The following is a 14,750-nucleotide window of genomic DNA, read 5'->3' on the forward strand; positions in this document are numbered from 1 at the left end:
TTCATTCTTATAATATTTGAACACTGACGCTCACCTCGGTCTATTTACACACAGATGGCAGAATCGGAGGCGCAGTCGTCTGTAATTTTGTCTGAGCGCCAGACTTCTAAAATGCCCCATTTAACCATTACTAAAGTTCAGCCGGATTTCAACTGAGTTTCACTCTGACTGGCAGTTTGTGTTTCTCCTCTTCCCATAATGGGCTGGATCTGCTCTGTTTGAGGCTCTGTTTGAGAGAGGATGATGGGACTAAAGAGTTCGGCTCCTCCTTGAAGATTTGATAAAAAGCCATCACCACAAGTGGATTGATCAGCTTTTAACCTACGAATTGCCTCCTCTGTTTTCTCAGCAGGAGTGGCTGATGGGAGGATTTTCTCTCAGTCTGTTTGTTGCCCGCTGATGTTCAGTTCTAATGAACTCAAATACTTAATTTCACCCATGAGCGGCGGGCGAATATATAGTCATGTTTCCATCAAGTGGGGAAGGAAATGTCAAGATCTATAAACGTTGTAACAGAACACAATAATTGTGTCTACTTGTGCCAAACAAATTGCTGCATAAAAATTCGTAAAAAGGTTTTTGGTGCTCAAAGTTTCCTGTGGAAGGACCCGGACCCTGGTTATAATGTGTGTGTGTGTGTGTGTCCCACCCCCTTCCAATGTTAAAACAAAACGTGAGCCCTTGAATCGCATGGTTGGTGGTTGGATCCCTGGCCCTGCAGTCCCATGTCCAAGTGTCCAAGAATTGCTCTCGATGCTGCGCCATCGGGGTGTGTGTGTGTGAATGTTTATCTGATGAGCAGGCGTCCACCGTGTACAGCAGCCTCAGCCACAGTGTGTGGATGTGTGTGAACGGTTCCCGAACTGTGTAGAAATGCTTTGAGTAGTCGTTAGGGCTGCACGATATGAGGAGAAATATGCACTATGCGATAACGTTGTTGAATGTCGCAATGATATCAGTCATGTGTACAGTGTTGTTTGAATCAGGCTGTGGATGATATATGAACAAAGCCCTCAGAATACTGTATATGAATAGAAGTGAAAAATTTGGTGTATGTAAGTGCTACTGAAGTGGAGATTTCGGGTTTAGCGCTTCAGTGTGTAACATTTTGATATTAATGAACGTCTGTTACATTCAAGCCATTGCCAAATGAGTTGCCACAAAGCTAATTAAGACTATCAACTCTCTCTGTATTTCTCAGTATGACTATGTTCAGAAGATTGTGGCGTCCGGCGACTTTCCCGCCCAGAAGCTCGCGTGAAGAAAATGACCTCTTCTGAAGAGTCCATGTTTTTTTTAATCCTCCGTGTCCTCCTTGGCTTCTAGCTACTGCATGGAGGAAGGGTGGGGGTGACGTTGCACGATCACGGAAGGCTTGCATCATGTGGACGCGCCAACTGTGTTGTTGTCATTACTTAGAATTCCTCATGGGGGCAACAGAAACTACACACTATAGCTTTAAAGTATGAGAAAAACCTTTTAAGGTATGTAAATAATTTTGAATCGATTAATTTCAGAAATTGAATTTTTCTAGTTACTCAATTAATCATTTCAGATCTAGTTTAAATATGCAAATGAGGCACTGTCTTATGTTAACTTTTGGTGAATATTGGGGGAAATCTACAGACACAAATAGACAGTTTGGTAAAATGTTTTCTTTCCACTATTTGGAAAGAAAACATGATATGGGAGATTTTCGTTTTGCCTGGAGTCCCCTTAAACATAAGGAAAAGTCTCTCCTACAACTGGATAATTTATAGTATACTGTATATACTATTGTTTTGAGTGTTTGATTATATAGTATTTATATATATTGTTGTGTTGTGAAGGTGACAGTAGATTTGATTATACAGAAAAGAAGAGCATTTAAAACAAGCCACACTTGATAACTCCGTGACCTTTTAGATACCTGAACTCATCCCGAATGTGAGTTTATGTTTAGCATCTAATTTGCAGTCTTCACTTGTTTGTTCAGGCAACAAGCAGGCAACCGATTCATCCGTGAATGTTCTTCATTGTCAATTAGATTATGGGTTGAGGAAGCTGTGGGAAGTTTTCCAAGATAAGAGTTTTTGAGACGTTGACAGCTCCTCTGCATCAATGTGTCCAAGGTGAACAAATATGAAGTGGGGCAGATCTGACAAAAAGTGTTCACGCTTGGTCAACTCTCCTGTCTTTAAATAAATATTTCCATATGAAAATCCCACCTGCAGTGGACAGATGGATCACTGTGCCGCTCTGATATCACGCTCCAGCAGCGGGATTCATTTCCAGACTTTGTCCCTTAAGAAATAGACATGTTGTGACTGCAAATCATCTGGAAGGAGATGGAGCTTGTAGAGACAAGGAGAAAGTGTATGTGAGCGTAGCGAGACAGTGTGCAAACAGAGATGGGCTATTTGTTTGAATTTTAAATACACTGACTATAAGTACCTCAAAACAAACCCAACTTCATAGTATCCAAACTATCCCGTTAACAGTCTGTCCTCCCTCGGAAAACACTCGACGACTTTCACTTTGGAGACCGGGGTTCATGGAAAACAAAGAGTTTGTTTTTACTCTACGAACGTCACGTTACATTCAGCAACCCTAAACAGAACATTCCACTTCCGCGATTGCTCCGTTGCTTCCGGAAATTCCGTCGGATGTCTATCATTTCCTGCCGGACGTCTCTCATTTCCTGCCGGATGTCCGACCCCTTCTTCATCCTTTGTGTTGGTGTTCTAAACTGGTGGATTTCTGAGGACTATGGTTAACTGCTCCTCAGATCTCTGCAGGGTAAATCCAGACAGCTAGCTAGACTATCTGTTCAATCTGAGTTTTCTGTTGCACGACTAAAACAACTTTTGAACGTACACATGTTCCACCAAAACAAGTTCCTTCCCGAGACTATTTAGCAGAGGCATCGCTCTGTCCGGTGCTTAGCACCGCCCAATACGATTGTGATTGGTTTAAAGAAATGCCAATAAACCAGAGCACGTTTTTCTCCCATCCCGGGATGCTATGTGGACTAGCCAGACCCTCCTCCGCAGCGCTGTGGAGGAAGGTCTGGCAATGCGAGACTACCCTAATCCAAATGTCTGATTTTACCACAAACCATGATCTTTTTCTAAATATACATAAGTAGTTTTTGTGTCTAAAAATAACCGTGGCGAGTTTTTTTCAACTTTACGAACGTCACGTTCTGCCACCACGTGTAACCTTTAGACAATTAAAACATGCCACACCTTTCCAACATTCTGGGTATTATTCAACTTTTCAAAGACATTCATGCTGACTAAACCCATTCCCACTTTTTCAACTATTCTCACTACTTCACCTTCTTCTTACAAAATTCAGCAATCCAGTGTAGCGTCAGCCATTCAACATACAGAGAAATTGCAAATAAAGAATGCAATTTCTTCAGACGTCAAACGTCCGTATTTTACGAGTTCGGAGTGAGAATGGGTTGGGACTGCTTATGAATTACAGTGCTTTACTTTCCATAGCTATATGTACGACTGGTTCATGAGAAAAGCCTGCATACACACTGTACAGTATGTATTAATGAACCACAGTAAATGCCCCCTATCATACTTTTTCTTGTTGCGGTCAGATTTTGCAGTGTACTCCTAACACTCATTTGTGGTACTCGCTTTTTGGCCCATTCAGATCCACTTCACGCAAACCAAAGAGCAGTTTTTCCATAACCACACGCCTCTGCTGCATGAGATAACTTTGCCTTTCCTAAATTTCCATTAAGTCTGTTTGATCGCATTCTGAGCGACCGACAAAGGCCAACCACGGGCCCCTAGAGACTGAGCGATGTTCCTACATGGGGCCCGACAGTGATATGCTTTCCCACATATCTTTTGTTAGCTAATCAATGTTCCCATGCCATTATAAGGGTTAGGTGCAACACCCGAGCCGTTTTGGGCAGCACCTAAGCCGAAAGAATGCAACATAGACTTTTCTCAGATCTAATGATTTTAGTCGGACTTCTTTAGTAAATTTTGTCTTTAAGCTTTTTGAGTGTTAGTGATTTACGATCTGCTCTAGCTTTTCCAATGTTTTAGACACAGATATGGTGATAATAACGGTCCAAAGTGATGTGTAAAAGAGACGCAAAACTACCACAAAGAGACACAAACTGACTACAAAGAGACGCCAAATGACCACAGAGACCCAAAACAACCACAAAGAAAACAAAAAAAGACCATAAAGTGACACAACATGACTACAAAGATGCCAAATCCCACAAAGAGACAGAACAAATTGCATTTTTTTAAATTGAAAAATGTCACATTTCCTTTAGGAAGCACGTGTAAATCCCCCTCCAAATATGCGCACCTAAGTCTTCCACAAAGCTAGGGAAACCACTGATAATGCTCTCTTATGTTTCCTGGCCGATATTCCACTTCTAAAGCATCCTTTGTTTCTGAGGAGTCTGATGATTTACTAGGGTTGGGTATTGTTTGGGTTTTTTACGATACCGGTGCTAAAACGATACTTTTAAAACGGTGCCGGTGCCTAAATGGTACCTGAACAAATACTTGCACCATGAGGCTTACTAGTTTCAAGTGAACGCACAATCTGAGTTGTTTTCCCGACAAAGTCAGCTGCACTCTGTTGGACGTCCCAATGTTGGAATCCTCTACAGTGAAATACAGTCACACTTTACACCGTTTAGCTGCACTTTAACCGTGTTTAATCCAGCTGCTAGCTAATGGTAAGCTAACGTTCCCTTCTGTCAAGTGTAGTGTTAACGAGCGTCACGTGCAGCGATGCTCCTGTTGCCTCTAACGTCCGTTTCGGAGCATCAGAGAGCAGCGCAGAAGGCATTTAATTGGCACCGAAATGAGGCACTGAAATCTGCGTTGCGATTCGGTCCGGTAGATACCGGTCGTTTAGGCACCGGTGCCGTATTAGCACCAGGGTTTCGGTACCCAACCCTATGATTTACAATCGTATGCAAGCAAGTCATTCTTGCTGGGTTCACGTAACGTTAGCGGGCGTAAATTGAGGAAGTGAAGTGAATAACTTCCACATTCACATAGACTACGGCTGCCGACCGCAAACAACCCAAAAATCTCTGCTTTCAATTAAATTGCGCTGCCAATTAAATGCCGTTAAGAGAAAGCTAGAATGTCATTCCAAAGATTTTGGATTCAGTGGCTAGTTTTTGTTTTCAAACGGACCAACATTTCATTGTTTCCCAGCTGTTTTCAAACGTTGGAGCTTGTATTGCAAGACAAATTTCCGTGCCTACGGACAATAACGTGTTATCTTATGTATCTTATCTTGTGTGAAACTTCAATATTCCTTTTTTTTTTACTTTATTGTAGTACTTTTCTTAGTGTCGAGTGCAAAAAGCATTACATTCTTTATCGTACTAAATTTGTTTTCTTCTTTTTTTCCCCCATATTAACATTCGATAGAAACACCAAGGGGGAACAGGGGGAACACATCACATAACAGGGAAGAGAAAAAAAAAAATAATTAAAAAATAGAAATAATAAAAAACACAGACAGAAAATAAGACAAAACGCACAAAAATAAAAAGAAGGGGCAGCTTCAGTGTGTGTGTGTGTGTGTGTGTGTGTGTGTATGTGTGCTTGCGTGCATGCATATCCATCTATATCCAACTATGTATCCAACTATATGCTCTGGATACAATTCATTCCATTTTTCTATTTGATTTCTGACTGTTAGAGTGAGTTTTTCCATTTCCAGTGTTTGTTATAGTGTTTTGTACCATGCTTGAAGATCTGGGGATTTGGCTTAAGCTGAGCATTTTAAATATGTATGTGTCCCTAGCATTGATCTTGAGGTTTGTATTCATTCCCACAAGATTTCCAGGTGTTGAGTGGAACTGTAACGTCAATATTCCTCTTGAGCATTGCAACGTGAGCCAGTCTTGTCCACCAACAGTAAGCACACTAAAAAATAAATAAAGTCAAGATTTGGTCGGCATTCAGAGTAATGTTACAGAGGAAAAACCCGCCTTGACTCTGTATGTATCCTGGATTTAAGGCTGAGCCAGCTGCAGTAGTGAAGCAGAGGAGCTGCAGGATACATTATACTTTCTACTGTACCAGTGTCCACAGATCTAAAGAAGGATTTGAATAATCCAAATCCTTCAGCCTCAGACCTCCAACCCTGTGGGACTCCCAGGCCTGTATGTAAGAAGTTTGTGAATCTGAAAAAGATAAATAAACTGTAAGTCCTTGAAGGATGGCTGCAAGGTGGAGCGGCTTAAATATGGCTGGGGTTCTTAAAGCCTTTCTTCAGCCGTGATCCGCTTGATAAATTTATTTCGACACCCTCCTGGCTGAGGATCATGAAGAGCCAGAGCTGTTGTCATAGGAACAGTACTGTAGGACTGAGAAGAGATGTACTTACTTACTGAATGTCTGTACACTAGCAAACACAGTGAGTGCGTTTACATGCACAGCAGTAACCGGGGTTGGTAAATAATCGGTTTATGCCAGTTCTCCCCGTATCCATGAGCGGGGGAAGAATGACGGAGTAAATGTTCCTCCGGTACAGTAGGTGGCGCTCTGCCCACCCGACCACGTCTTCCAGTTGATCTACTGTATGTCAAAATTACACCGAACGGCCACTAAATTAGTCAAATATGACAAATTATTGTTTCATCAACACACTCTCGTCACAGCGTAGGAAAGCACAGTGTTCCCACCAGGTGACTGACAACTTGTTCGGCTCGTTATATCTGTAAGCAATGTCGGGTGAAATTAGCAAGCTAACTTCGTTAGCTAACTAACATTAACGTTAGCCAGCAGCCGCAGCAGGGACTGTTCGGCCCCTCCACTTTTTTTTGCCGAGACACAGTGTTGACGGCCCCGGAGATGGACGATCTGTTGAGCCATCTGGTCAGCCCTATGTTCCCACAGCCCTGTGTCCCACATTTCTAAGTTTTTTCTTAAAATTAGGCCCTATGTTATCTGGGTTAGGGTTAGGGTTACATTCCATCTGTAGTCCATTGCTACTGGATAATAGGTTGGGTGTAATTGGCTACCAAATTGGGAAAAAGGGGGATAACATCTGATACAAATTTATGAAAAAGGAAATGTGGGAACATAGGGCCTAATTTTGGAAATAAATCTTAGACATGTGGGAACTGTGGGAACATAGGGCTGTGGCAACATAGGCACGCTCCCGTTTTGTTGTATGGTGTCATAGCAACGACTACGACTCTCAGCTCTGACAGACTATTTCAGGCTCAATGGTGTTTTAAGCCCCCAACGTTGACTTCAAGGCAGCGCTGCGACCGTCAACTTCACTGGCGCAAGGACCCTTTTTTCCGCCGTCAAACTAGCAAAAGTGGATTTGTACACGCCCTAAATGCACCTGCGCCAGGCACTTCACGCCGTGCACTTAGATCAGGGGTCTCAAACTCGTGGCCCGGGGGCCAATTGAGGCCCGCGGGCTGATATTTTGTGGCCCCCCTACTTGACATCAAAGTTTAGTGTCAGTGCGGCCCGCGCGTTGTTCTGAAATGCAACTTTTCACTAAGTTGTTGCGTGTGCCGCGCCTGTCACGCTTTTATTTTATTTTTTTATCACTTACGGGCTACCATAGCTCGTCTCGTGACTGTGGCGTTTGTTGTCAACGGAAGTATCAGCGTTAGTCACTTGGTAGAAACGTGTTCCGGAGTGACGGAAAATATCTGCCGTCACCCAGTTCCAGTCACGTCTCTCTCAAAACGTGCTGTGAAGAGAAAGGTTGGCGACGAGCACAGGCAATTTCAGTGAAAGTGGGAGACGGAATATTTTGTTATCGAGCACAGGAGCACCCCTACATGTCTCATATGCACAGAGAAAGTTGCGGTGTACAAGGAATATGACATCAGACGTCATTACTCAACTAGACATGCTGAGGAGTATACAACATACCAGGGAGATGAGAGAAAGAACCGGGTCGCCAATCTTAAAAAATGTCTATTGAGGCAACAAGATTTATTTAAGAAAGCAAACAAAGAATACTTTTGTTGAATACTTGACGCGGCCCAGCCTGACCCACACTCTGCCTTGAGCGGCCCCCAGGTAAATTGAGTTTGAGACCCCTGACTTAGATCGTTAAAATAGGGCCCTTAATGTTTAAAAGTAGTGAAGTTTGCACAGCAGGGTCTCTCCCATGAAAATTGTCTACTTATCCTTGTTTTCCCTAATGCCTAATAAGCTAAATACTATATTTCACGCATGTCTAATAGTGTCTTTTGACGTCAGCAGAGGTGCTATAAAACACAGTGAGAAACTCAATTAAGCACTTCAATTCGGCTGCTGCCTTTTATTTCACTAATTATCATAAAACATCAATCGAAATAAAAAGCAGCGCTGATCAGAGGAAACCGGCTCGATCTGACAGAAGTATCATTCTGTTTGAACCAATTACACACGTGTGTAATTAGGTTTATTAAAGGACAGAGATCTGACATCAGTGCTCTTTCTAATATATTTTTCTCAAAATATCAAGGCTCCTCAGCGTGCTTGCTCATTTGGGTTCAGTCAGGGGCAATCTTTTATTCCTGTGCCGGAGCAGTGCATCTTTTTGAAGATTTATCTTATCTTTGGCCGTATGTTAGCCAACGTATGTCTCATCTGTTCAATAACGCCAGCAGCTTTTATATTCTGAGCAACTGTTGATTTATATCACACGTGTTTGAGAACCACTGATCTAGGTCATACAGAGGCATCTGTATTCAATTTAGTTTAATTTCATAACCAGTTAAAACACTCCCTTGTTCTGTTTTTAGGGGAGCGTGCCTATGTTCCCACATTTCCTTTTTCATAAATTTGTATGAGATTTTATCCCCCTAACCCTAACCCTTTTATCCCCCTAACCCTAAAACATGTTGTGGGAGGATGGGGCTTAAATTGAAGGGAAATGTAGGAACACAAGACCTAATCCTGAAAATATCCTAGAAATGTGGGAACATAGGGCTGACCCCATTTTTAGCCCTTTCTTTATAGAAATCTGAAAAACTTTGAGCTTCAGTTTGAACGATTTTGTCAAAGCTGAATTCCTTAATTATTTATCTTCATTATCCCACCTGCCTTCGTCCTGATTGGTTGATCTACTTCCTGCATCGATGGCTACAAGAAGATCATCGCTCTTTCTACCTCGTAATGGTTTTATAGTTATAGTTATGGTTCTTGTAGTCTCGCATTGTCAGATCTTCCTCCACTGCGCTGCGGAGGAGGGTCTAGATATTCCATACAGCATTCCAGGATGGGAGAAAAACGTGCTCTGGTTTATTGGCATTTCTTTGTAACAATCACAATCGTCTTGGGCGGGTGTGCGCTAGGTGCCGGACGGAGCAACGGTGCCTCTGCTAAATAGCCTCAGGAAGGAACTTGTTTTGGTGGAACATGTGTACGTTCAAAAGTAGTTTTAGTCGTGCAACAGAAAACTCAGATTGGACAGATAGTCTAGCTAGCTGTCTGGATTTACCCTGCAGAAATCTGAGGAGCAGTTAACCATAGTCCTCAGAAATCCACCAGAGGTTAGAACACCAACACAATGAAACAGGAAGGGGACGGGACATCTGGCGGAATGTCCGGCACCACCGGAGCAATCCCGGAAGTAGAACGTCGTGGATATAGACTAGTAGAGAAGTGACCTTGATGCAGAGACGTCATGAAATTAATCTTTACAAAGGGAGGGAACTGACCCATGCTCTCTCTGTCTCTGTCTGTCTCTCTATCACTGTCTCTCTCCCTCTCTCTCTCTCTCTCTCTCCTCTTTATTCCCTCGCTCCGCTCTGTTTATCAGCAGCAGAGTAAAGCCTGAGTCATGCTGACGCTCAGCATGTCACACTCTACCACTTTAAGGAACATTCTTCAGATATTCAGCCCCGTCACTCACAACGCTGATCATTTAGGTCATTTAGTGTTCAGAATTTGATCCATATGGCCCCCCCAAAAATGTAGCACTTATATACACCAAACTTTTCACTTTCATTCCTATCTACATTCTTGCACAGGGTTTAGAATGCCAACACAAAGAAAGAGGAAGGTAATGGGCATCCGGCCGAAAATGTAGAACATCCGGCGGATTTTCCAGCGGCACTGGAGCGATCCCGGAAACGAAAAGTCGACGATATAGACTAGGTTGTAAAGCAACGACAAACTTTAAAGCAGCCATATTATGCTCATTTTCAGGTTCATAATTGTATTTTAAGGTTGTACCAGAATAGGTTTACATGGTTTAATTTTCAAAAAACACCATATTGTTGTTGTACTGCAGCGCTCTCTCTCACTGCTGCAGATCCTCTTTTCAGCTGGTCTCTGTTTTAGCTACAGAGTGAGACCTCTTTTCTTCTTCTTCTTCTGTACTATCTTTGATTGCACTGCACATGCCCAGTAGCTCAGATGTAGATCATGTCAGCTAGCTAGCTCCATAGACAGTAAAAGAAAGGCTGACTTCGGTCAGTTACAAGGCAGGATTAGCTGGGAGACTTCTAAATGAGGGCGCACATGTAAGTAGTTCTTTTGTAGATTATGGTGAACTTGTGTGTGTTGTAGCAGTGCTTTGCTACTGAGAACGAGGTAGCATGCTAGCGTTAGCATGCTAGCGTTAGCATTAGCGTTAGCATGCTAATGCTACGAGCTAATGGTTGCGGTTAGCCTGCTCATTTCGGCTTGTGACGTCACAAGCCGTGCCGATTTTGAACAGCTCACCCAGAGACTGAAGGCAGGACACATTCAGAAACTGTATCTCACTCTAAACAGCATGGATGGATTTTTTTCAAAGTTTGTATGTGTGTGGAAGCACTAGAGACACAACATAACACCCCAAATCCCAGAAAAAGTGATTTTTTCATAATATGGGCACTTTAAATTTGTGTTGATTTTATGTGTTGAGAAAAGCAACAAAAACATGGAAAAAAATTGTCGAGAAAAAATAAATGTCAAAAAGCGACAAATGTCAGATTTTTTTGTGACTTTGCTTCGTAATTAAAAATCACATTGAAGTACATTGAAAAAAGCGGCAAGGTGCAATATTTGAAAATCGATAATTATTTTTTTTTTTTTTTTACATTTATGTCAAAACCTCGAGACTTTCAAACATCAACATGTCATTTATTAATATGTATTCGTGTCAAAATGACATATAAACATCTTTTTGTATTCTATGTTGCCTGTAAACGTTTCCAACACGCTTGCGTGTCGCGTGAAAAATAGGCGTCGGTCCTATTTGTAGCATGCACGCGTTTTCTGAGATGTGCGTCACACAGGCAGTTTGCACGCCACGCAGCTGGCGCGTGAGCGTGTCAGCTGCATGGCGTGTCCGTTTTTATTTCAGCCAATGTGCAGCCGGCCTTAGCTGGGAGCTCTGCGCTGGGGCCATGAAGGGAAGCCAAACATCTTAACATCTTAACACCCTGCCCATACAAAGATGACACAGAGCTGGATTTAAAACCGCAGAATATCCCTTTAAACGGGAACAAAAGATGCCTCCAAAAAACATCTGGCTCTTGTATTTGTTTGCACAATTAAATCATGATTGTAAAGACATTCAATAACAAAACTAAATGTGCATGACAGACCAATAGGGTTATACAAAATCCTCCCTGGTTTGGACTCAGTTCTACGTTTACATTAACAATTCAATTATAATTCCTAACATTAAAAAAACAGTTGACATATATTCAATAGTTTGTAAACAAAAAATTAATGACCTCATTTCTTTATAATAAAATCCATTTTAAGATTGTAAATTATTTAATTTGAAGGAGTTTAGCTTGGATGAAAACTTAAATGTATTCCTCACTCGCCATTCTAAAATGAATTAAAACACATTCACAGTCAGTCCACACACAGCTCGATATGAGATGGAGCTGATGCTGACGCAGTGGGGAGGATTATCATATACTGTGTGTGTGTGTGTGTGTGTGTGTGTGTGAGAGAGAGAGAGAAATATTGGGAGATAAAAAGTTGACCTGCAGTGTGGGGAAAGTTAGACTTGGATTATAATCAGACTAGCCTTAATAGGTTTTTCGTTTTTACACACACACACACACACACACACACACACACACACACACACACACACACACTGCCGTTGTGTCTCGGCAAAAAAGTTGAGGGACCGAGCAGCCACCGCTAATGTTAGTTAGCTAATTCTACCCGACACTGGTTAACGTGACTGATATATGAGCCGAACGAGTTGTCAGTCATCTGGTATGGTAAGACCATACCCTGGTCAATGGCTGTGCATGTAAACACATTTAGAATTTCCAAGAATTTAAACAATAAATCGGAATTTCACCCGAACCAAAGAGTATAGAAGTACCAAGAGGCGAAACTCAATAGAACATTGTGTTGCGTTCAGTCCAAGATGGCGGAGCTGCACTCTTTAGAGCTTAACGCACCCATGACCGAGCTGCAGCTTGCAATGGAACGTCCTAAACATGGACTGTATATAAGAATGGACCAACAGATCCCGTGTCTCTGGACGGAGACCAGTGGAGGATATTAGAAGATCTTTTCCCGGTGATGGCTGAGCGTTACTGAGCAGCCTCCAACTGAGCTTGAAGACGTAGATGTGACGTGAGCAACCTGTCTGAAAGTTGGAAGTCTTCTGGTAGCTGTGCCAAGAGAAATCTCAATCATTCCCAATCTAGCAGAGACGGAGAGCGTAGGTATATGTAAGGAGATAACATAGACACAGGCTAATTATTGATCACTAAAATGATAGTTAACATTAGTAATTAAACTTAAACAGCTAATGGAAGTCCAAACTGCCTGAGAGCTTCTCCTGTACTATGCGGTAATTCCTCTACTATGCGACAGTAAGTCGCGTGGTTATGACCCAATCGTTAGCCTATTTTTATAAAAACGTCTGCTACGGAGCCATAACGTGAGGTACAAGGTAATGGAGCCTTTTATACATTGTTGTGTTTCTTTAGAAATAAACTACGAACAAATAGAATCTTTAAACTCTTCAGATGTAAAGTTATTCTCTGTCAAAGTGACGTCAAAATGAATGGCAGTCAATGGGATGCTAACGGGAGGTGATAGCTTGTTAGCATCAAAATGGCGCCATAGGAGGTTTGGGTTGTGAGGAGAAGCTGACCCCCTTGGTCCTAAAGAGTGCAGCTCCGCCATCTTGGACTGAACGCAACACAACGTTCTATTGAGTTTCGCCTCTTGGTACTTCTATACTCTTTGCCCTTAAACTAAAAATATTAACTGTTTCTTCAGTTGGAGAAAAAACAATGTCAGAGCATCGTTCCTGGTGCGCTCCGGCAACCCCTGGTCGTGACGTTGTTTTTAGGGTTAAAAACAAAGCAGTTAGGTAGATCATTGTATCAGTAAGGGTCCTCACAAGTATACCAGTACAACACGAGTAAATGTGTGTCCTAGCCGATTCTTCACCACCTAGGCTGCTAAGACAGAGTTTCTGGCTGAATAAATGATTCCTCCAAATAGTCAGAATACATGAATGTAGATGCAGCTGTCACACACTATCTCGCTGTGTGTGTGTGTGTGTGTGTGTGTGTGTGTCTGTCTCTGTATGTGTGTGTGTGTGTGTGTGTCTCTCTCTCTCTGTGTGTATGTTTGTGTCTGTGTGTGTCTGTGTGTGTGTCTATGTATCTTTGTGTGTCTGTGTGTGTGTCTCTCTGTGTGTGTGTGTCTGTCTCTGTGTGTGTGTCTGTGTATCTTTGTGTCTGTGTGTGTGTCTCTCTGTGTGTCTGTGTGTGTGTGTGTCTGTCTCTGTGTGTGTGTCTGTGTATCTTTGTGTCTGTGTGTGTGTCTCTCTGTGTGTCTGTGTGTGTGTGTGTCTGTCTCTGTGTGTGCGTGTGTGTGTGTGTCTGTCTCTGTGTGTGTGTCTGTGTATCTTTGTGTCTGTGTGTGTGTCTGTGTGTGTGTGTGTGTCTGTCTCTGTGTGTGTGTGTGTGTGTGTCATGTGAGTGACTGACAGATGAGATAAGAAAAGATAAACACAATTTGAAATCATATCTGACGTGTATTTTCCTGCTTTGTTGGTTTTTGTTCTGTTGGTTTCTGCTCTGTCATCACTGAAACTCATCTGTTTTTTTTCCTCTCTCTACATTTCCTCTTCCCTTCCTCTCTCGTATATAGTTTTTATTTTCTGTTTCTGTCGGCCCACTTCCACCTGTATTGCCCTCCACAGGCATGCTGACTTTTTGCATTTCTGTCCTGCTGGAGTCAAACAAAAAAGCAGTATGAGGTGAATATCTAGCGTTGTTTACCGTTTTCTGACTTCCTCTTCCTCCTCTGTGCTTCCTCATCTCCTCCTTTTTTTCCCCGTTGTTTATGACATTTATCATTGCTCGTTAATGACACCACTGTTAAGTTTCACTGCTGTTCACTGTTTACCGCCATCTGTTGTTTTTTTTTGCTGCTGTTGTTGTTGATGTCATTTCCAGCTGTTCTCCTCTTCTGTGTCTATAAGTCTTTAAAGTGCCCATATTAATAAAAAATCACTTTTTCTGGGATTTGGGGTGTTATGTTGTGTCTCTGGTGCTTCCACACACATACAAACTTTGAAAAAAATCCACCCATGCTGTTTAGAGTGAGATACGGTTTCTGAATGTGTCTTGCCTTCAGTCTCTGGGTGAGCTGTTCAAAATCGGCACGGCTTGTGACGTCACAAGCCGAAACGAGCAGGCTAACCGCAACCATTAGCTCGTAGCGATAGCATGCTAACGCTATGGCTAACGCTAGCATGCTACCTCGTTCTCAATAGCAAAGCACTGCTACAACACACAAGTTCACCAT

Source organism: Sander lucioperca, chromosome 17 (genome assembly GCF_008315115.2).
Source record: "Sander lucioperca isolate FBNREF2018 chromosome 17, SLUC_FBN_1.2, whole genome shotgun sequence".
Taxonomy (NCBI): Eukaryota; Metazoa; Chordata; class Actinopteri; order Perciformes; family Percidae; genus Sander; species Sander lucioperca.